At 41.4% G+C, this 21,862-nt stretch overlaps 2 long non-coding RNA genes across 2 annotated transcripts in view; both read left to right on the forward strand.

Moving 5' to 3' along the window:
• LOC115570355 (uncharacterized) overlaps positions 1-21,862 on the forward strand; it is a 177,702-nt gene that overhangs the window by 128,954 nt on the left and 26,886 nt on the right. The window contains exon 2 of the long non-coding RNA XR_003981752.1: positions 5,377-5,438. This is a non-coding gene — a long non-coding RNA (uncharacterized LOC115570355). The remainder of the gene's footprint in view (positions 1-5,376; positions 5,439-21,862) is intronic.
• On the forward strand, positions 13,000-15,166 carry LOC115570354 (uncharacterized). The gene is made up of 2 exons (XR_003981751.1): positions 13,000-13,796; positions 14,256-15,166. It is a non-coding gene; the product is annotated as an uncharacterized LOC115570354 (long non-coding RNA).

Genomic DNA, 21,862 nt, shown 5'->3' on the forward strand with positions numbered 1-21,862 from the left:
AGTAGATCTGCAACAATTACTCAATTTATCAATTTGGAAATTAATTGTTCTGATCAGTAAATCATTTGAGTCATGTCTAAAGAAAAAATGACCTGACCTAAAATATTCCGGCCTGACATAAAATCTTGAATGGTCCTTCATTAAACTCACTTACGTTGTCTTAAATGCTTGGAAGAGAAGGTGAGATGAAGTATTGAAATCATCTATACTTTGATTTGTCTCTTACGTTACAGTTCTGTGAGGCTCATTAGTAATTTAAGATTGTTGTTGTCAACATTGGGGGTTTGAGAATGTGATTGTGAGTTATGTGAATGCTTTCACTGTTTTGAAGCAAGTGCATCATTTTGAAAGCAGAAATGTCAAATGTTCAATAGATGTGATGTGTGATCGGTTGATGTGTTTAAGACATCGTCTAAGGCTCTACATGTGATGGGCATTCTTTGCTCTTTACTGTGTTGAATAAACCAAACTATTAATCAGTTAACCAGGAAAATAACCTAAAGATTAATCAGTAATGAAAAAAAAATCATCAGTTGCAGCCCTAATTTGAAGTGGTGCTGATGTTCATGTACCACTATTTGAATTATTATAACTGCTTCGTCTTCTATGATAATGATGATAAGTCACACAAAACAACTTGGCAGTCGAATTCATTTTCAGTATGTTTGGAGTTCCACTTCAGGAGTGATGGTTAATATACTGACTGGCTTAGCATTGATTGAGAAAGAAAGAAGTGAGGAGTAGCGAATGGAGAGCAGAGTGAATGTGTGTTCAGACTTCCATAAGGGGGACTATGATTCTAGATCACACAGTCCTGACGTCGTGGTTTTCTGTAATGCTTTTATCAATGAACGCATGCATGCATGTACACAAACCGTTCTCGCTGTCTCACCCATACACATTCTGCCTCACAAACACACACACACGCACACACACACACACACACACACACACACACACACACACACACACACACACACACACACACAGGGGCCCAGTGCATCGATACCAAAAGGGTTTAATCAACTCTCGGAGGAAGACATTGCATTTTGAATCAAACCTATGGAATCAATACCTGTGTTACACTTAAAATGACAAAGTGCTTAGACAGAGCCCATGCAGCCACACAGCCCCGGGGTAAGTTTTGAATGTATAGATGGCTGCGTGGATCGTTTATGGTTGTGATTTTGGTTGTCTGATAGATCCTTGCAAATCTGAACCCCTCGGGCTTAGACAACCTTTCCACCGGTGAAATATCTGAACACCAACAAATAGAAACAATATTGTGAATACAGTAAACTACCTTGAAATAATGCACACAGCAGGCAGATGCAGGTCTTCCACCTGCTCTTGGGATGTAATTAAATCAACAGTGATGTGACCAATGTGTTCATGTCTGCTGATATTACATTTTCAGTTTTAATTGCTTTACATTCTTTTGATATACTGTGGCCAGCTTGAAAAAGCCAATGTAATTACTATCACGCCAACAATGCAACTCGCTTAGAATGTAATTAAGAGTCACTGAGTTTACAAACTCACATGGATTTTATCAACATGATATCAGAGTAGCTAATGAAATTGTCACAAAAATATAATCTACACAATTGTTTACATGAACATGAATTTTCAGTTGTCATTGTTTGTTTGCATCCAGTCTGTGGTTTGGTTTAGGCAACAAAAAAAATGCAATCTATAGAATTAATTTGTTTAAGGTTACAGAAAAAATCCTTATTTTGGTTATATTTAAATAAAAATCAGTTTGTGGAAGGCTGATAAGCATATTACAATAATAATAATTCAAGGAGGACAAAAGATTCACGCCTCACCTCTTTTGGCTATTTGGCTCATATCGAACACATTTCAGCACCGAGCCTGCCTCAGAACATTTGAAATATGTTTAATGTTTATGTTTAATTCAGGAAATACAGAGTTAGGACAAAGATAGCCTTTGGGAACCAATAAGAGGTTTGAATCTTCACTGACCTCACGATCGGATTCGATTTACCTGTCAACGATTCCAATGCAAAACAACTGTCGATACAACGCGGTGCTTCCCGGTGTATGGCATCATCTATGTTACTACTCATGGCTACTTTTTCATCATTTGAATTCCCCTTTTATTCAGATTATCCGTCCAATAACCAGACTACAGCAGCCTACAAAATAAAGGCTGCACCTTTTCAATACATAGATATTATAAAAACCACGACATTTATCCATCTGCAGTGCCTTACACGTTTGTTGTAATCTACAATAATATTGTTTTTCCCTTGGCAGCTTTAAGATAAGGCAATAATTGACTTCTGCACACACCTCTCTCAGAGTTAGAGCAAAGTTGACAGCGCCTCCTCAGATCTCGGCTGATTAGCTGGGCTTGCTGTAACACTTATTATTTACGGCTGCAGATGTTAGCTTCAGGTGAAAATGGCTGACGTGATTAGTAATCGATGTGGGGCTGAAGTGACGCTCAGCGTGTGTCTCGTTCGTTCATTGGGTCCAGTTTGTGCTTCCCAGCAAGTTTAAAAGTCTGACATGTTTTAAAATGTCCGTTTTAACATTTTTATTTGTTAATCACTCTGAGAAGATCCTCGCCTCCCTCCGACATACCTCCTACAGTACATAAGTAACGTTAGCCTTAATGTCTGTATTCAATTCACAGCATGGGAGCAACGTTGCGAGGTAACTTTATTGTCCAGCTGAGGCCGGACAATCAAAAATCAACATAAGCTGCAGACTCTCAATCATTCTCTGTCTCTGCATTGATGGAGAATCTTCCATGTCTGCATCGCGGTGCATTGTATAATCGAGAAATTTCCACACCTCTAGAACCGATCACGTTTCTTATCCCATTGGTCTAATTACAGGGACCAATCACATTTGAATTCCATGACCTAGAATATGAACCTTCACAAAAGTTCTGGCCTTCATTGATTCAGGGGGGACATATTTTACAAACAGACTCACCTTTAGAAGCATTTTAAACTGTAATTTATTAAATCCATTTGGTTTCATATTCCTGTACAGTGTCCTGGAAAAAAAAAGACAATCCATGCTCATGTACATGAAACGTTTAGAATACGTTTGTCTCTTTTCCGTGAACTTGCTGTGGCACTGGGTTCAATATACAGTGTTTTAGATATGATTCAATTAATATAAAAATCACAGAAATTAAACGTAATTCAAAAACTGCTGCATCATTTTGCTACTTTTCCCTGCGACGATAATCCCACTTCCACCCAGGTCCAGTCAGACTTTAAGTTTAAATTGCTATTTATTTTCTAACTTTGAGAAGTATTTATTAACAAGTCTGGATGCCTGTGTTAATGTATTGAAAAACAGCAAAGCCTTGCCTGCTTATCACCGCAGCAGCTGTCACAATCAAGAAAAAGATCCCAAGAATCCCAGGAATCATCACTTAAAAACTGCTCTGTACTTTTTTTTTGCCAGAAGCAAATAGACATTTTTATAAGTAATTCTTGCGAGACACATCTTTTCTTTGTGTGTGTTTCTCAGGCCTTTTCTAATGATGAACTTTTGGAATCCAACTTCTTAGTGTGTTTAACTGTGTGACGTCGGGGGACCTTCACTTTAAGTCAACGTGTCAATATGAGCTTAAGTGAAAGAGTGGCTTGAAAGCTAAGCACAGAATCAGACTAAGTGTGAATTTCCATTTCTCTCACACGGTTGGTAATTACGGCTCCACTCCCTCATCCTCATTCTCTCACGCAGTCTTAGTCTGCAGTGTGCGTGCATGTAAGTATGTGTAAGAAAGAAAGAAGAGGGAGAGCGCAAGAGGGAACGAGCCTTATATATTATTGCAGTCACGCTGCCCACGTCTGAAAACATTTCACAGGCAGTGCAAGGGAAATGTAAATCTGAGTTTGCTGAATCTAACACACACACACACACACACACACCCACACTGAGGAGGAAAAAAAAACTCATCTCCCCTCTCTCCCTTATACACACATAATGCATTAAAATGGAAAACAGCTCACACTGGCCGCGGCATTGAAGGGGGCCCTAATATTTGTTTTTCTCTCCCCTGTAGTGTCCTCATTGCCAATGACCAAATTTATAATAATCTCTGCCTCAGAGTCCAGCGCTGCTTTCAGAATCTATAATCACCTCGGCAGTGGTTCCTTCAGCCTGGCCGTGGCCTGCTGCAGGCCCACTTCCCTTTAGCTCTGCTTCAGCAATATAGAATTTTTTTGGGTCGCAATCCGTTAAAATCTGCCTGTAGGTTGGATTGTCCGTACGTGTGGTCTACTTTCACAAGGACACATGCAATCGCAGCAAGGTATTGCTTGCAATCATCTGACCAGCAGTCACCTTAATCATACCTGTGCGACAAAGAGGACTACAAGCACACACGTGTAAGATTTTTGCCCTTGCTCAGAGCCATTTCGCCACTTCCTCACTCTTTCTCTAGCTCACGAGAGAACCAGATTTCAGTCAAGTTTCCGCCCTGTTGCCCATTAGCTGTGTCGTGGTTCAGTGCATACAGTATGTGAGCAACACTGCCAGGTTCAGCCATTCTCGATAGCCATGTTTCCATCAACATGTTTCTATGCGCATTTGAAGTATGACATTAGAAAGATTGATGGAGAATTAAAAATAGACTTTCTCAATATTGCCAGAAAGTTTGTATGCACTTAACAAGGGAAGGAAGGACTCTTTCCGAATAAGTTGTGATGTAGCAAACCCTCAATTCACTTTACTGATCGTCTGTTTTCGCTCTGACTAAGGCTTCTTTCCCTTTTGAAGGGATGAAAAATAGTGTCAGATTGAAACAGTCTCCTCATTGCTCCTCGCAGATCTGACGTAACTTTCCTCACATTAATATATGAAGCAAACAAAAAATGTTTCATCATGTATTCTTTTTTTTGGCAAAATGGCATAATGGATGTCGACTGGAAAACCGAGGCCTAAAACTGTTTGAACCAACTCCTAATTATCACATAACAGTGGTGGATGGAAACGAGCATTTGAATGCACCGTCTCTTGATTATTTTTTCGAAATCAAGGCAGTGATGGAATACAGCCAAGTAAACTAAGTACATTTACTCAAGTACTGCACAGATGAGACTTTCCATAAATTGGAAATTGGAATATTGTTGAACTTAAACCTTGTAAAAGTACAGAAAGCTAATTTTAGCGACCAGGCCATGTGACTTCTATCTTGAACCTGTATTGAAGTTCACGGCTGTTCCGCTATCTTTGCTTCCCATTAACAGCCCTTCACTGGTGGGCTATAGTAATGATACTGTGAAAACACTACAGAAAGTGCAGTCTTTGTAACCAATAGGAAATAATGATGTGAAAAGAGTTTTTGATGCTTATTTAGGTACTAATCAGTTTTCAACATTGCAGGGAGCCACAGTGAAGTGGAGCAGGTTACAACAGTTTGCCCTGACTCCCAACACGCCATCAAGGTAAGAAGCTTTCAATATTCTGTTCCTGCCGTACAAAACATATGAGAGCTCCAGTATTGTGGGCTCTCATCAGTTATTAAATTTTGATTTAATCTTACATATTTTTTAAAGTCTGGAGTGCTCAGTTTATTTCATTATTTTGTCCAATATTTTGTACAACTTTTCATGTTTTTTTCCAAAATACATTGAAATCGTGGGTTGTAGAAAGACTGACATTCAAAACAAAATCTTACATGTTGATAAAGCAGTTCTCAGTATTCAAACAATAGAATTTTCTGAAAGGAATATGCACTGAATTTTTATTCTGGTACATTTTAACTGACCTTGAGTCCGGCTGGCTTTGTCTCTATTGTTTTTTTTTGTTTGTTTGTTTGTTTTTAATAACTATAGCTTCACCTTTCCTGTTAGGACTCTTGTAAGCCTCTTATAAAATCAGATTTTTGCTTTTGTGACAGAGTGTCTGTGTGTGTTGTGTATGTACATTGCTTGCATGACCTTGCACATCTTACCTATGCCGTTATTGCCTGTACTTTTTATGTTGGCCATTGGGGATTTTAATATATACACACCTATTGTCTGTTTGCATTCTATTGTGCAGTACACTGCTGCCCTTTGGCGGATCTTTATTCTTGACCATTCTTTAACTGTTTTGTTCCGTCTTGTTATGATCATTGCAAGCTGCATGTTGTGTTCCTTGTTTGAGTACACATACCTGGCCATTTCTGATTCTCATAATGATAAAATCTAGGGGTGGGAATCTCTTGGCACCTCACAATTCAATTAGCTTCCGATTATGAGTTCAGTTCTAAACCGATTATTGGTGAATCTCGATGCAACAATTTTTTGTATACATTTCCATGCATGATTAAAAAAATAATAATAATAATAATGACAATTAAATCTGAGTTTGCTACTCAGTTTGCTAATCACTTCCTACTTTTGTGATGTTCATTAAAAAAATCAACAGATTAATTACCTTCTCTAATATTTTATTAAAGAAAAGGCTTTTCTCGTCACAAAAAGATATGACTTTCTATGAACACAGAATCCTCCTGTTACAGGCAATGAGCATATCCCTGAGGGAAAAACAGTATACTATAGCTTATATCAAAATAAAAAAATCTTTCAATGCAATAATCAATGCAGCTTGCATTTCAACACATTATGGACCTATGTATCAGCTTTCATACTAAAACATGGCTGCTTATCTACCTGCTTTCATCAAAGTGTCCAAAACTTCTGTTTTAGTTTCACTTTTTAGAGCGTCGGTAAGGCTCTGTCAGTGAGGTAATGACGAGATGGTATTTTGTGTCTTGGCTCTAGAGTGAACACCATCGTTCGAAAACCCACATTCTCCACAACTGAATACGGTCTTAAATCCAATGCAGTAAACTTGCAATAGATTTGGAAATCTGCTTTGCTCTCTCAGGGTTCAGTTGAAGCAGTGCCACTGTCTGCTTGATCGTTCTCTGACTGGCATCTGCAACAGGTCGCTGCTTCTCTGCCAACTCTGGGTGGTATCGCGCAAGGTGGTTTCTCAAATTAGTTGTGTTGCCGAATAGGGCTGGGCGATTAGTTGAATTTCAATTTCGATTTTGGCTTCCCTCGGTCATGAAAACAAGATAATCGTAATAAAACGATCATTCTGCCGCACGCCGTGTCTTGTGTGGTAAATGCAGCGAACCCTTCCATCTCCACCTGTGCGCTTCCCTCCGCTCCGCCCCGCCCCCGCCTGAAAATGTTTGCTTTCAGCCACGCCAGTGCGTATTGCCAGTGCGTATTGCCAGTGCGTGTTTTGAAAAAATGTGTTGAAGAAGACGGTAGAAGATGGCAGAAATGCAGCCTTTGGTCGGGAAGAAGGGTAAAGCAAATTCTGTGTTGTTGAAACACTTAAGTTTCAAGGAGTCTGACTCGGAACAAACGAAGATATTGTGCAAGATATGTCACGCGACCGTGTCTGCAGCTCAAGGGAACACCAGTCACCAATTTGTTTAACCATTTAAAGTCCTCACACAGAGTAATACATGACCAAGTAGTGAAGGAACAAAAAAACTAAAAAATGAAAAGCTCCTCGACTCCTGCCACCGCCACCCAGTCCTCAATCAAGGACAGACTTTACAATGCCACCGCATACCCACCTAGCTCCCACTGGCATAAAGAAATGATGGATACCGTCACATACATGATTGCCAAAGACATGTGCCCTATCAACACCGTTGGCAACAAACTGATTAACACATTGGACAAGCGGCATGTGTTACCATCACGAGCCGCACCAGGATAGTTTTTATTTTTACATAATATTTAATTCATTTTATTGATATATATATTTATTTTATTTATATGCATTTTTCCTTTTTTCTGGTCAAACTTATCGTGTTAAAAGAAATACCAGAGTTCAAAGTTCAATAAGTGCATGTTCTCAACTCAATGAATAATCGTCCTTAATAATCGTGATTACAATATTAATCAAAATAATTGTGATTATGATTTTTGCCATAATCGAGCAGCCCTATTGCCGAAGTATTTAAGTTGAGTTTCACACACCTTACAAACTGTGTAGGTCTTGTTAATTCTCCCCTCATGGAACTCAAAATGCTGCCATACTGTACCTTTTAAAGAAGTTGGTGCCGGTCTTATAGGCTTGGTGCTAGCCACTGCAGCCATTTCGTCACCGCTCAAACAAACAAGTAATGTAAATAAATATCTGTTAATCACTATCTATCACTAAATGATGTAACACAATGATGACTGAACAAAATGGAAAAAACGCAAAATCCGATCCGATCTGATGGAACGTATATCTGCACGAGTAATGAGACTATCAATCGAATAATCTAGGTGTTTTAATCCGACTATGAGAAATCTGATCCGGTCCGATTTTAGTCAGACTAAGGTGTATACATGCATCCAATCATAGTCAGACTAACCAGGTAATTGGGTTTTCTCGAGTGTCATGTAAACGCACTGACTGATAAGTCTTTGCATTTGCTTTAATACCAATGATGTACACTGGTTGATGGTGGCAAACTCCTTCAAAATATCACAAGCGGTGCACAGCTGGTGACGCATTCACCCAGCAGTGGTTGGTATGCCAGAGAGAGTAGGTGGTTCACATCATAATGACCTGAATAAGTTAGCCTAACGTTAGACAATGAATACGTATGTACTAGGGTTGGACCGATGAACGCTGAAATTCATGCAAGTCATGCTGTTTTTGCACACAGTTTTTTTAGCTTACCTTCCTAGGGTAGTCGGCAAATATGTTTTATGCACATGAGGCTGAACAAAGCTAAGTCATCGACGTGTGGTGCAGACACAAGGATGCTTTAAAACCTAGCACAGGGCTGCCCAAAGTGTGACCCACACGCAGGCCAAAAGTGGCACACCATGATGTGTGATTATACCCAGCAGAATGTCTGGCAAAATATGTGAGGTAAAAACGCTCTTTAAATCATAAGATTCTTAATTATTCATCATGTTTCACAATCTGAACATGACAGGCAGTGTTGCACTTTGCACAGGAAGTCAGTCAGTTGTTTGGGCTCCTTGTACCATTTTGCATGAAACAAGACAATACGTTTTTTTTTTACTTTTGGCCTGTTTCCTACCATTAAGTCTCTGTTATGCCTGCTACTGGAAAAAGCACCCCTAACACAGACAGGATGTTGTTTTGTCATATTTTAGCCCAAAACACAATTAATGAAGAAAAGGAAGGTTGGACTGTAATTTTTACGATTTTATAACCGAGTGATAATCTTGGAATGAGATGTAAACCTAACTAGTCTCAAGCGGTTTAAAGCGAACGCTGTAAAGAATGCTCACTGGCATATTTACCCTGCATGTTTTGCACCACTCATTTTTCTTATGATTAATTCATATTTTTTCCATTTCTTGTGTTTGACCTGAATCCCCATTGCCTTGCCATGACAGAAGCAACAAACCAAAACATTGTAACAAGAGAACTCGACACTTTATTGTGATACACATTTTCCGTGTTTTCTTCCACAACTCAAACTGAAATTCTGAATTGCACTTACACTCATTTACATGAGACGTTAAAAATGAATACTTTTCTAACCAAATCAAATGTGTATTCAGTTTTTTTCTTTCATGTTACCATCTGCCCTTCTCCAATCTCCCTGTTGTCGTTTCCCTGTTCTCACTCTGCTTGACAAGGTCACGTCACCAAATCCAAGAGCCGACAGACACCAGCATGCTCATCTAGATAGACACATGAACATAAACACACATTTCCCTTTGCTGTATAAGCACATATACAAATGAAGTACTCACACATATGACCAGTCTTGATTAATCAATTGGCTAAAACAATTTTTTACAGCCCAGCGCCTCCAGGGGCGTTATCTCAGGCCATATGTGGTCTGCATAAATCATAAATCAGACCAATCTGATGATTGGAGCAGTGATAGCCCCTGCTTCTGCATTGCCTCTGCCAGGCCTAATGTTATTTCATGCATAATAACATTAATGATAATAATAATATGCACGTCAAGCCTGGCTCATAAATATCATGATCAATCCGGCTTGAGAGGGGGTACATATTCAAAAAAAACAACTCAAACGAGGTGCAAGTGAGTGCTCCATCAGTGTTTGTGTGCACAGTACAGGAAAAGAGAAAGAAACAAATAGACATCTTTCTCCTGAAGAGAGCTGAGTGACCCCTTCTATACATATTTTGCTCATTTTTATGTGTGATTGTGTTCCCCTGTGTATTTGTGTGCCCTCCCAACGTGCATAAGTGATGACTTCAAGCAACTGTGACCCCCACACATCACCCCTCCATGCATATAAAAACAGCCTACTGCTTTAATATCCTCATTTAATGACTAGCCCCAGTGAAAGACCATTAACGTAATGACATCACACTAGCCAACACACACACACACACACACCCCCACATGCCGCACACAAAAGCATGCTGATTCTGAGTGGTGACATTCTCTTCTTTCGCTAATGAACAATGAATTAACATTAGAGGTGAAATGTTTTTCATTATTATGTATGTGTGCGTACAGCTATGTCTTCAATTTAGCACTTCATTTGGACCCACATAGGCTACAACATATATGTGTGTGTGTGATGGAATATAAGTGTGTAGAGGCAGTGGAGTTGGGGGTTGCAGTTTCATCTTACTAATTCAAGGACAGATCCTAATCATGCAGAGTGAATACACAGAGACATTACAGGAACATATGCATTAACCTCTTGCATATCTACGTCATGGACGCACACACCAGCGGGAGCGCACGCATGCCCATGCTGACTACACACAAGCAATTTGTATTATTGAATAGCTGACAGAGTAAGATTTCATAATCTATTGACGGTGTCACTGCACAGTCATGCAAGGTGGTAGAGCTATTGATAAACACAGTATTGGCCTGTCATCCGTGTTCCTCAATCTGGGCTGATGTAACTTAGCGCAAACAGCAGATCCAAGGCCACTGATGACATCACAGCACCTATAGGGGCTCCCTAAAGCAAGCGTTTTCCATGTGCACAGAGTTGGAGCACCTCATCTACTACTGAAAAGAAGGAAGATAAAAGAGTCACCAAATAACACACACAGATGACGAAGGATATAAGAATAATTTTTAATACAATTTGAACACACACACAAACACAGTTTATGTATTGCATAGATTTTTTTGAAACTTAATTGTAAATACAGTTAATAATAATCTTCATTTATTACAAAAGCAATATTTGTACATTGGTTTTAAATAATAATGCAAAGTAACTTGAATTGGAAACTTTGTCATCATTGCACAGGCATGCAGTCACGAATACTTATCGCTAAGATATACATTTAAACACACGCAAATAAAGGCTGATGTAAACTAGGTTATCTCTTCCCAAACCATAAATGAGAGATGATTTCAGTCTATCAAATAAAAAAACAAGAGTACATTCATTGCTGCATTGTCAGTAGTTCATAAGTCTAATCGGCGGGCTGATACAGTTGATATACTATACCTCAGGACACCAGTCCCCCATGGTGGCAATTATCACCAAATGCTCAAGATCAACATCCAAGCACACACACACACACACACTTATAAACATGCAGACACACAGCATCCACATCATTTTTGTCCTTCCAATTAGAAATTTTAATATCCTGGTCGGCGTTAATGGAGATTAATGACCAATCGCCATGGTGAATTCCAACGTCATCTATTATCATTCCAGCCTTGGTCCCGGTCCGCTCTAATTACATCCTCAAAATGTCCTCCGCTCTACATCCCCCAGCACCCTAAGATCAATCAATAATTTTAATTTTCGGATGCCCCCCAACCATGCTCCAGTCCCTGTCCGCGTCCTCTGCTTTCGCTCCTTTCTTCCTCCTCCGTGCTTGTCGATTTGTTTCCAAAGAAAATCAAATGCCGTGGAGTAAAGGCTGATGGGGAATTAATTACCCATCTCGTCTATAGCTCCCTTTGATTTCTTCGTTTGTTTGTCCATTTGCTCAGTCGCTCGTCCCCCTCGTTTCTCTCTCGTGTCTGCTATGTCTTTCCTCCCTCGCCCTCTCCCTGTCTGGCGCATGGGGGGGCGCTTTCCACTCTTTCCCCCTTCTTGTCACGTAATTAGCATGCAGATATGCATTGGCTGATTCGCAAGTCAAATCGCCTCGCTATTTCCCCCCTCTCTGTCTCTGCTCCGTTTTGGGGCTCTGATTGTTCTTATTCAAATAGGGTGTTTGATTTGGGTACCCCCCCCCTCGCTCCCCTCCATCCAGTCTACCCAAACACACACACACGAACACACACACACATACACAGTGTATGATGACATTACTCTTTATCGGCAGACGACAGAGCTTTGCCCAATCTATTCCTATAACCTGCTCTGCCTCCAATCATGCAAAACAAGTCAAACATGAGAAATTAAAAGATTTTCAATCTTGTGGCCATTTCAGAAGCCTTTTGATGCGCCAAAGCATCTTTATCTGTCTGTCCCGTGTACCTGAATGCCTGTAATATTCAGCATACCTAAATGACAGGTTTCCTATGATGCATGCTTTTCCTTTTGGTATGAACTTCTCCCTTTTCATTGGCACCAGTCAAACATACAAGAATACAGTACAGTGTGTGTTTGCACCATCGCCCCCCCTTCCCCACAAACGCTACACAAATACATTTCTATCCCTCCCTTCCTCTCTCTCTCTCCCACACACAGAGCACGTCTGCTGGTGCAGGAAGATGTTTGCTCAGCACATTTCAATATGAACATCATAATACTCTATCTAGCTGCCATCCATTTTCCTTGTCATAAACCAACACAAGCCAGCAGTTTTTTTTTTACTCAAGAACACTGCGAGACAAAAATCACCGTCATTTCCCACAACTGAAATGTCATTATGTAAATAAAAAAATAAAAAAAAAGATTGAGTGGGCTGCAACATCTATTTTTGATGGCCATGAAAAAACATATGCGATTGGAGTCAATATTTGACCTCTGCCACGTTGCATAAATGGAGGTCAAATTGGAGGCCAGACCTCTATCTTTCGCCCTCATTTTGCTTTAGGCTCTCATACATACTTAAATATCTCAGCCAAAGCATACAGCGACATTGAAACATCAAATTATCATCATTCCATCGCAGATAACAGATAAGAGAAGTTCGCTGGCCACATTGAGGTAATAGGGCACGAGTAAAATGCCATAGTCTGGTTGGGGAATTTCCTGCCACGGTATTTGTCCGCAAATGTGTTCCTAACACATGAACACACAGACAGCAACAAGTGTCAGAGTGTAAGGGGAGGTTTCCCTGCGTAGTCATGTCTTGGTATCGTTGGCACCAGGCCAGCTTTGCCATCTGTCTCCTCTCCCCCTTTCCTTGTCTCTCCTCCTCCTCCTCCTCCAAGCCAATCTGCTCTACATTTGCTATCATTACGTGCCTGCCATCCTTATGGCATATCAGAGGCAGGCGCCAGGCACCCTTTACCCCTCTCTCTCTCCTCCTCCTCACGCCCCTCTCTTCACGCCCCTATTTCCGCGCCCACTCCGCCACGGAGTTCTCTGAAGGGTCCAGGTGGCATCTTGCCCTGCTCTCCTCTCAAAGCCAGGACGGAAAACAAAGAAGCGCTGCGTAGAGGACAAAAAACGCCCCGAAAGCGAGGATATACTCCTTTCCACATCCTGCTTGGAGCCTGCTGTGCTTCCTGTGCCCACAGGCTTGGTGTTGGTTTGTTGTTGTTGTTGTTGTTGTTTGCTTTCCATGCTTCTCCCTTCATCTGGATGGCCGTTGCAGTTTGAGCAAAATGACTGAGAAGTAAACCCTCTTCAACCCCTTGGAACTTCCCTGGCTTTGGTGCTATTGACGGGACCCTGGTACGTCTCATATGCCCACACACTCACATACACACACACACACACATGCGCACACACATACACGTTGACGCTGCAGAGTGTTTCTCTCAGAGCTCCCTGCCACCTCGTCCGCCTGCTGCCTCGAAAGAACTGGGAATACCATGGGATCTACCAGAGACTGACTCACACGTACACACAGACACACGCCGGATTTAATACGCACGTGCACTCGCCGGTCGTTTGAGGCTGCAGGAAAGTGAATAATCAATTAAGTATTGATTTCTTGTAAGATTTTGTAAATTTCAAAGGCAAAGACAAAGAGGGTAGCTTAAGGAGAGCCGCCGCGAGCGAGAGGAGCCGCAAATTAGCCAATAAACACAGACGGGGGAATAAACGAAGGTGAACGAACGAGCCGCTCGTCACTGCAACATGCTTATGTTCATTTTCTTGTTTCTCTATTGTTTCTACATGCCCCTCCAGATGAATTAATGCCGAACGCGACAATGAACGGAGATGAAGACATGGCGAACGGTCGAGCGAGGGTTAAAAGCGAAAGCTGCAGGAGGAGAGAGAGAGTGTCTGGAGGACTCGGTAATTAGGCAGTCGGCAACACACGCCTCATCAGTATGCGGAGTATGCAAATTGACCGGCTGGCTCCTTCTTTTTGTCATGGATCAGAAGGCACGAGCTGCAGAGGAGAATTAAGAGCTATTATTCTACCCAAGGAGAGGTTGATATATGCAAACGAGGGGGAAAGGGGAGGAGGAGGAGGAGGAGGAGGAGAGCAAAGAACACCCTTTAACCACAGAGATATACAATGGACTGCACTGCAAAGGAGAGTCAAATACAATCACACAAATACACTCGCACTCTCCCTCACACCCTGGGAGATTGTTCTACATTTGCGCTGGGAATGGCGAAAGAGAAAACGACAATCAGACATGCACCTTCATTCCCCATTATGGCTATCTCCACATATTGATAGGCTGCTTCGTGGATGATAATTACCTTTTGGAATATCGAATCCCGAAATGAGCCTCGGGATGAAGGAACAAGAAGAAAGGACAGAAAAAAAAGAAAAAAGAGCGGAGGTATGCAAAGGCGCTAATGATATTCAGAGCGCGGAGACTGTGTGTCATCTGCATGATGACAACGGCCAATTATAATGAACCATTGGCTCTCCGCCACAGATAAGTAGAAGAGAGAAGGATATGGGTGAAGAGGAGGGGGAAGCGAAAAGAACTTCCCCGTCCCTTTCTTCTTAATTTGCCGCTGATATTTGCCGCTTCTATGTCGTGTGGATTTACAGTAACAATGCATGTTGAAAGAAAAAAAAGTGACAACCTTTCCTTGCATTGTCCCTGAAATGGAATAAAGGCCACAGAAGATGAGAGTATCCCTCCATGTAGGATTTATGGCTGCTTGGGTTGGTATTCCATCGCCACGTTGCTCAACTGGGCTTTGGTTCTGGTGGCACCTGCTCCTGTACCAACCACCGCTGTGGCGAGCCAAAGAATCTGTTGGAAAACACACAAGCATACGCACACACAGCAGCATCTTTCACAGTTCCGCCGTCTCCCCTTCCTCATCACACTACAAAATGCCTCCCCATCACCGTTTTGCATATTCGCATGCTGCCCCGCCTGCCACAAAGGACTAAACAGCCGTATGCAAAACAGTCTGGTATCCCCACTTACATAGTGATGAGACGAACAGTGTGAGAAAGAGGGGGCGGGAGTTGGGCGGGGGGTAAAACACGATGGGGGGGAGGAAGACAGGAAGGTGGGGGGGCAGGAGGGCCACAGGGGAGCTTGTTGGCACTAAAAAGGGGCACGTGCGGTGATACCACTCCTACTACGTGATGACAGAAAGAGGCGGGCGTGGGAAAAAGAGGAGAGTGGAGGGGGGAGGGAAAGGGAGGGGAGAGGAGGGAGATGGGGGATGAGGGCATGTTGGCACTAAGAAGGGGCACGTGTTGCCGGAGGAGGAGGGGCGACGTGGGTGGGCGAGGTGCAGTGGGAGGTACAGGGAAATGGGGGGTTAGATGGGGGCGCGGCAGGGGGTGGCACTAAACACAGACGAGTGTCTAAAGAGGAAGGGTTTTTTTAGATGGAGGGGCCACCTGCATTAAGGAGGAATGTCACACCATTAAAAACACAAGACGCACAGTCAACCTCCCTACACACACACAGACACACACACCTCTTGTTAGATCTCAGGGGAATATGCCAGGGGGCGTGGCTGCCATGCTTGTGACGGAGGACGGTAACTTTGACACGAAATACCCACGTGTGCTTCCACAGAGCTGCAGGGGTGCCAGCGATGTGTGCGCACGCACACACACACACACACACACACACACACACACACACACACACACTATTTTGCATACGCAGATGCATCAGGAGGCTGCTCAGTCTGCACTGCAGACCTGGCGCAAAGCCAAGAACGTAACACATGGTGCGCCTGGTAATGTGTGTACACAAAAGCACAAACACACACACACTAGTTGCACCAGCAGTTCTTTTGATTCACAGATTTATTTGTGTGTGTTCATTAGTAGGATATGTTTTGACTCTTCTGTAAAACTTCATGCTCTTGTATGAACTTTAGCCATTAATAAAGCCCGATATTTAGTATGCGGACAGATTTCAAGGCATTTTTAAGTTTAGTTAACTTTTTGTTACTTTGTTATATTTTATAACACAGTATACAATTTATATGATTTTACCTGTAGTTATTTGTAACAGTGTTTGTTTGATATTCACTGTAATTTTTTTTTGCTGTGATTTTGATTGTTTTTATTGTTGAGCTGTAAAAAATGAAGTGCCAAAGGATGACCAAGCGATGCTGCCCTGTTTACCCAGTTCCATTCCATCTGTTTATTCAGTTCCATTGGGGAGTACAGATTATTGTGTTACTGTTGCATTTTATGCGTCTCATTACTTGCCTGGCCCTTTGTCAAGTGATTGAAAAATTTAGAATGACTTTGTTGATAAAATATAACAACAAAGTGTGATAGGTAGGAAGGAAATAGGGAGTATAATCAAAATTGTCACCATCTTAAGTAGATGCCCTCCCTTTTAGGCCAGTATCCTAGACTAGCTAAACTGCTAGTTGTATGTGTAGCCGAACCTTGACCTTGGTGACAAAAACACTAAATTGGTTTGACTCCAGTCAAGAGTTCACGCTCACCGGCTCAAAGTCATCTAGTTGCAAGTCGATTAGATTATTTTCACATTCACTTCTAGTTTAAGAGCGATGGTAGTTTCACATGTCCTTCTTGAGATGCCAGCCTATAGCTTTTAGCCTCGCTAAGTGAATCATCAGTGGCAGTATCAAATTACCCTCAACAGAGACTAAAGGTTACTTAAAGGCCTTTTAGTCATCCACGCTGGCACGCCAGCTAATTTACAGCAGACTCATTAGACCAGCATTAAACACAATTTCCTGCCGACAAATTTCATTTGGTAGAAAAATCATTACCATGGCAATAATAAACAAGCTTATACTGTAGTGGCTAATGGCAATTTGAGTAACCTAATGTCGTTAGCAAACCCCAGAAATAGCAACATTGGCTTGAACGGCTATGATCAAAGCTCTGTTTAACATAGATGTTGACATGACGACTGATTACTTTGGAGTTTTTATTCCTTTCCGCCTTCTTTCTCTTTTTCTTTCTTAAGCTTCGTCTTGGGCCTGGACTATGACAGTGGAAATATAATGTTTCATAACTGTCAGTGCACGGGGCTGTGTGTGTAGCCTGGGGTTGCTGTGCTGAACAATAAACCATAATTTGATAGATGAGAAATTACAGCGGTCCATCTACTGTGCAGGGCCCTCACCCCGGGCAACGCAATACCGTGCCAGATGATGTGTCACATTTCTCTGAGAAAGGGAGAAAAATGAAATTATTGTTTTATACTTTGTTAATAATGTCTGCTTGTGTTTTGAATGTAGCATCCCTGCTTCTCTAATGTAGATAAACCAACAGAACAGATGGATGTGAGGCTTCTTATTGGCAGTGCCAATTAGTGAAGGCGTTCTGTCCTTTAAAGCGGCATACATTGCAGTGTGAGAGGTGCTGGCAGGAATGATAAGCCAGAAGAGTTCAAATGGTGCATATATCGTTGAGTACACCAGTGATTCATATTTATCAGTCACTAAACACATCCCTCCTCCTCGCTCCCGCATGTGGAGAGCCTCCGTTGATAAGAGATATGCATCATGGGTAGCTAGCCCACCTCCGTTAGCCAGTGCATTTACCATTAGCGAATGTATATCTCTTTGAGTGTGGCACGGACTTGTTGTGGAGCAGGTTGGAAATGATGTGTTTTCTGTGACACTGTGGCTGAGAACTACTCAGACCAACCATTAGTACCCCTGGAGCATGCTCCAGTGCCGTATCATTTGTGTCAAGCATACAAGACTGATTTGACTTGGACCCATGGAGAGTGAGTGACAGCCATTTGAATAGACATAATGGTTGCGATCCTACTGGAAACTAGTGCTTAAGTGTAAATTAGTGGGCAGCACTAATAGCCCGCGCAAGAGGGAATGTTTTAAGTGCAAATATTTAGCCGGAAATGTGCTGCTGTATACTGAGGGGAATGTAACAAGTTTGCGGGGTGATGGCCAGGTATTTATCATCCCTGTTGTGTAAGCTGTTGCTTTGTGATTTCACCACTAGGGTCACAGTGACGCGTGTGTTTAACTTTTGCTGTGCCCACATCTTGCAAGAAGAAAATCATTCAAATCTGCCCCAAGCAGTCTCTCACTGTCTGATCATATATAAATATATATATGTGTATATGTGTATATATACCACGACAGTTATACTGTTAAGAATATTATATTTTTATTGCGTTTTTCAGAAGCTCCAGCCAGTAGCAGGGAGGCTAATCCCGCTCCTTTGTTCTGATGCGTTTGTATGTCTTGTCAGACAACAGCAGCACTGAAGATGGAGGAAACATTTTGTCCTCTTTTTGAAGCCGCTGAAGCTCACATCCTCAAAAGGTGGTGATGTCATGTGAAATGAATGGCTTTTATTCCTCAGTAATTTTACGATCTTGGCATGAAACCTTATATCCTACCCCATTCCTATTAAGGAACACCCACCACCTCCCCCCCATTTTTTAACAAGAGAGATCTGATAGATGTTCAGAAAGATGTTTTTTTCTTCTTCCCCTTTGTTCTGGTCAGTGGGCTCATGCAATGTTTATTAGATTAAAAGTCAGTCACTGCGACGAGAGAAAAGGTGAAAAAATGCAAAACACAAAAGAGAAGCCTATCGCCCGCACTGGCAGCGCTCTCTCCTCTGGTCTTTTTTTATTACAAATTGAGACCAAATCACTTTGGAAGGCACCAGAGAGGGGAGGGATAGATTTGTCGGTGATTTAAAGCAGCAGTATGTAATACAGCGTTTATGATCAGAACTTGCGTCTGTGTCTGACAATTAACGTGACTCCAGTCGGTTTTATGGCCGGATTCAAACAGCGACTGCGTTTCATAGTGATGATAGAAGACAGAGTGGACATAAATAAGAATCTACATATGTGAAATCCATAAAGGGTTACCGAATGGTTTATATGGGAGAGGGAAGTTGGGGTGGAAGAGTTCATCCTCCACATCTGAATTGTCACAGCAGCTTTTATGATGTACAGCATGGTGGGGGTCGACGTGTTCTGGTCCTTCACATGTGTCTGGATTGTTCTAACGACTGAAATGACTCACTCTCACTGAGAGTCTCTTTTTTTCTTGATCCTTTTATTTGATCCTTGTACTGTTCTACACTGTGTAGTGTCTAATCAGGACAGACACACAAAGACGTATGAGCTGATTGTGTAATTGTGAAGCTGAGAGGAAACAAACAGTTCAAGGCTCTGCTTGGCACTTACTGATTTCTAACGATTGTTGATACATTAAGAATATCTGTAGCTATTGTCATCTGAAATGTGTGTGTGTGTGTATGTATATATATATATATATATATATATATATGTATATATATATATATATATATATATGTATATGTATATATATATATATATATATATATATATATATATATATATATATATATATATATATATATATATATATATATATATATATATATATATATATACATGCAGCGTTTTTTTTATTGCCATGGCATTCTCATACTAAATATTTAAACAGCGTTGAGCCTGATTCCCATTCTTTCTTTTAAACAGCAGCATGGATAGCAAGCATTGCAAAGATGGTTAATAGGAGCTATATTCATTTGAAGCATCAGTACACATCAGCCTGGGGTGAAGTATTTTGACTTGAAGTCACTGTTTCCAAGATTCTTGTTATTCTTTGCTCTGGTGACACTTTCAGTGTTGAATGCTATCTGCTTTGGTGGTTTTTGCTCTATGCACTTGGCACACTCGATATAATTATATAGTTATTATATTATATATTATATAGGATTATCAAATCCGTATCCAGCAATGATAATCTCCAATAAAGATGAGCAGAACTTTTTAGGTAGGAACACAAGTTAGTCCTCGTTTCAGATTTTAAGAAGTACCACGGGGCACTGAATGCTTTATGGCTCCAAAGAATTAAATTTAGAATTTCTCAGTAATTGTGAATATACTCGGCTGTTACTAGTAATGTACAGTTCAAATATAGATTTTCAGATTATTTTGAATTGCGACTAGGGTGGAGCCCACATCTTTTCAGTCATCCCAAAATCCTAAACCTGTAACCAGGGCTGGCGGCACAGTTTGTCCATGTTGTAACCAACAAAAAAAGTTTAATCGGATGTGTAGAAATGCATCCTGAACCTCCAGTTTGTGCTCCCATTTTTGTGAGCACAAATTCTTCCTACCAGATATAAGGTTAAATATGTTCTAGTGACATTTTAAGATTATTTTGTCCAGTATAATGACATGTTGACATGAAACTTTCATATTGTCCCATGCCTACACTCAACCACAGGTGTATCCAGTGACGGACTGGGAACAAAAAACGGCCCTGGCATTTCCGCCCACCAGTGGCCCACCAGCGGGTGGGGGGGGCATATAGAACTTTTGACGCACACGCACCTTTGATAGCTAGCGCTACAAAACAATGCAGACTGATATAAAAGTTTGTGACTGTAGAGGGTAACTATGACTGTGATACAGAGGCTTGTATGTGGCATATAAATACTGATCAGATTGTCACCATAATTGGTGTGAGTGAATTGGAGAAATTTAGTTGTCATTTAGCGAAAGAACATTATTGACGCTTATGAGGGGGCAGACAGATATGATCTTGAGGCCGTATGTCTGCGACTTTTATGCCGTTCTCTGATTGGGCGGCCGGCCAAAACGGCCCACGAGGGCTCCGGCATCTGCTGCAATTCCAGATTACCAGTCTGTCACTGCTGGTGGGCACAGGCGGCTGCCGGCTGGCATCCAATTTAAAGACGCATTGTGGCCACCTACCGGTCTCGAGTGTGAAACAGTAGATTAACATGAAAAACACAAAAAACTGATGATGACTGCATGACGGCCGCTGGCCATCCTGGAGTACCGGCCGTTCTGTGATTCTCCAGAACACACAGATGGCCAGTCCGCCCCTGGGTGTATCAGTGGCAGTTAAATAGAGCTATCACGTGAAGAGGGTTGCAGGGGTTTATCAGTTTCACAGTATACCATAGAATGAAAATTGATGGTTATCAAACCATATAGATTTGCTCACCTATGAAATTGAATTCTACCATGTTAATGTTGTTGAAAATATTAATCAGTTTATATCAAGACATTAAATTTTGCTAAATTATGACCATTCAACCAAAATAACGTTCATTCCTTTAAGGGCAATTGTAACTGATAACAATAATTAATACTGTATACTCTCATACCATGATATTGTTTGTGACGGTTATTGTGCTGTAAGAAATCTCATACTGTTACAAACCTATATATCCTATACAACCCTAGACCCTAACAAACATCCAGCTATGTCTTCGACAACAGCTGCGTCGCTTCAGTAAACTGCAGCATGCCAACTCTTGTGGCTATATTACATTGTGTTGTCAGTAGGAAATCTAGTACACTTTGTGTTTACTG

The sequence above is a fragment of the Sparus aurata genome, chromosome 19 (genome assembly GCF_900880675.1).
Source record: "Sparus aurata chromosome 19, fSpaAur1.1, whole genome shotgun sequence".
NCBI lineage: Eukaryota > Metazoa > Chordata > Actinopteri > Spariformes > Sparidae > Sparus > Sparus aurata.